Here is a 2,824-nt window from a genome sequence, read left to right as displayed (position 1 = left end):
TAAAAGTATAATTTTCGTAAAGTCGAGAATTATAAACTAGCGTTCAACATTCAAACCCCCCAAGGCCCGCTTCCTTCCAGCCAATCAGGGGTAACAAGTCCAGAGTTTAGGGAGCTCCGTTAGACACAATTTGAAAACATCACACTGCACTCTTCTATTCTCCTCCGGGAAACATTCTAAGCGAGGGCGGGTCCCCTAGTCTTCATAGAATATAAAAAATAAATCAATCGTTATATCAATTCCAGGGGAAAACTGTAGGCAGGCAGTCCTAAAGAAGGGTGTCACTGCAGTTCCCAGGAAGCGTTATTCCTCTTTGCGAACAACTGAACAGAATAGCTGCTGCAAAAGCATCTCCGGAATATTTGCAACCCAGAGCCGTGCGCCCGACACGCAATACACCGGCAAAGGGTTAATCTGGTGGTGCCTCCAGCGCGGAAAAGAACTCAAGATCTAATACATCCTTAACGCGGGATTTTACAAAGGCCATAAAAGTATTACCTAAAGTTAATGCCGTCACTGGCTCACATTACTCAAGAGCTGTGGAGTAGGAATTGATAGAAACCACCAGCTAAGGGGGGAAAAAAATCACCGAAGGGAAAGACAAATAACAACTCTCGTCCCTCCTCCGCAGCGTCAAGAAAAGGTGGGGATCGCAAAATTACCATGAAGTTGTCCGGGTAAAGACTTTTGGGGAGGAAAACATCAATAGTTAAACAGATTGCTTTTTTCCTTGCGAAATGTTTCAAACACCGGGGAAGAAAAAAGTCTTCTAAGAAAAGTGCGACTCGGAGGAAATAGCCAGGAGAAGGAAATCGCTAGCTCGAAGCCCCATCTTTCATCTCACCCGTGAACACCCCTCCCCTTGAGAAAGGACAGCGCTGCGAGAGCAAATGACAAAATCCCCAGAAAGAAGCTAAAGTCCAGCATCTTTCCTAAGAGCCCGCTACAACCTCAAAAGCCTGCCCCTGCCCCATCTTGGAAGCGCGAGCCGCGGCCAGTCCTACCTGCCCAGAGACCTCACGGGGACCCGGCGCGCCGGGGAGGGCAGCCAGGGCTTGGGAAACTCTCATTCCTGGGGCACCTCACCCTTCAGCGTCAAAAGACAATATAGATAGATGGGTGCCGGGCGGTGGCGGGGGGGACTGTTGCCACGACCCACCGGAGGGACCCATGACTCCGGGTCCTGAGTTTTCTGTCGACCTTAAGTTTCTTGTCACGAGATGACGGCCATCACCGGGTCGGGAAAAGGCGAGAAAAGGCGGCCCCGTTCGGAAATGGGGAGGGGCGCGCGTCCAGTCCTCCTGTCAAGGAGCGGCCGCCTGCAGAGACCCCGCGGTGCGCCGTCCCCGGCTCCGGTCCCGGGCGGGGGGTCTTGCTGACAGATCCGCTGGGCGGCGGCTGCTCCGCCGCAGCCGGTCCAGGTCCCGCTCAAACTGCAGCTCCCCTCCCCCCACAGCCCCGTGTCTCTGCGCTCCCGCCACATTCCGCTCGCCGCCGCCCACTCGCAGACGCCCAAGTTGCCCCTAACCCCACTTCCTCGGATTTTTCGCGATTGAGACCAGACCCTGCGCCCACTCCCTGCACCCCCCACTGCCTCCGGGTCCCACCACTGCCACCTCCCGAGTCCTGCTCTGCTACTTCTTCAGGCTCTTACCGACTGCGCCAGACTTGGCGAAGCTCCGCCGACTGCCCTTTGCTCCAAGTAATTTTTGGTGATTTTTAAAGTAATTTTTCCGGCGGAGTCATAGTGGCGCTATACTCGGACAGGTTATCCTGTCTCTCCCGCTAGATTGATGAGATCAGGCATCACTCGAAAATGGCGCCGAAAGCGCTGAGGCTCCTCATTCAAATTCGTTAGAGCCAACCCCGCCGCCCCGGGGCATGCCGGGAACGCGGGCTGCCTCCACAGCTGTCACTACCGCCTCTTAACCCCCACTTCTCTTGCTGTCCCGACATTTTCGCGCATGCGCAAACTCCAACTCTCGCCCTCCTCCCGCTGTGCACATGCGCAGAATTATCGTTGTGCGGTCCTCTCCCTTTGCTTCTACGGTCGCAGTCCTCTTGCTTCTTTTATTGCGCGTGCGTGTAGCGCTTTTGCAAAGCCACGGAGGTGAAATGAACGTAGAGGCTGTGGGGCCGAGGGTCCACTTATAGCTATCAGCCCACAGGCATTTAATCTACGTTGGAGGTAAACAAATACGGGTCCAGCTTAGGAGAAAAGAAAAACGTCTTACAGCCAGTGTCTAAACTCCAAACAACGGAATGTATAAATGAGACCTTGCATATGGATACACGTGCATTTAAAACGGCCCCGCCGGCGTGTAGAACCCTTGCCGTTCGCCAGCGCTTTACAGGGGTTATCGCACTTAAGCCTCGGAACAACTTTACCAGGTAGGAACTATTACTGTTCTCGTTTTGAAGACTAGGACACCTAGGCTCAGAGACATTAAGTAATTTGTCCAAGACAGCACAAGTGGCAGAGAAGTGGATGAATCCACATCTGTCAGATTCAGCAGCCCTGGAGTTCTCTACCACGCTGTACGCTCCAACCTGAGCCCACACAGGAGGCGTGGTCTCCTTCCTCAACGGGGTGTGTGTGTGTGTGTGTGTGTGTGTGTGTGTGTGTGTGTGCGCGCGCGCGCGCCTGCCTAGAGTTAATGATTAAGTTTGCTGAAGCCCTTCTTTCTGGTCCTAAGCTGCCTATTGCGAAGGCGCTTTCATTGAAACCAGTTTCTCTTACGTCTTAACTTGTTCTTAAACTTTTGAGATAGGAATGGGTAGTTTTCCGTGTCACTTAGGTTTTTTTTTTTTTTTTTTTTTTTTT

General features: G+C 52.9%; 1 long non-coding RNA gene across 1 annotated transcript in view; it reads right to left on the bottom strand.

Moving 5' to 3' along the window:
* The window catches only part of LOC108530721 (uncharacterized), a 39,623-nt gene extending 37,367 nt beyond the window's left edge, over nt 1–2,256 (bottom strand). Inside the window, exon 1 of the long non-coding RNA XR_001885932.1 lies at nt 1,655–2,256. This is a non-coding gene — a long non-coding RNA (uncharacterized LOC108530721). The remainder of the gene's footprint in view (nt 1–1,654) is intronic.
* Nucleotides 2,257–2,824: the final 568 nt, after the last annotated feature.

The sequence above is a fragment of the Rhinopithecus bieti genome, unplaced genomic scaffold (assembly GCF_001698545.2).
Source record: "Rhinopithecus bieti isolate Rb0 unplaced genomic scaffold, ASM169854v2 scaffold_7398, whole genome shotgun sequence".
Lineage (NCBI taxonomy): Eukaryota > Metazoa > Chordata > Mammalia > Primates > Cercopithecidae > Rhinopithecus > Rhinopithecus bieti.
This window is presented reverse-complemented; position numbering and strand designations above follow the sequence as displayed.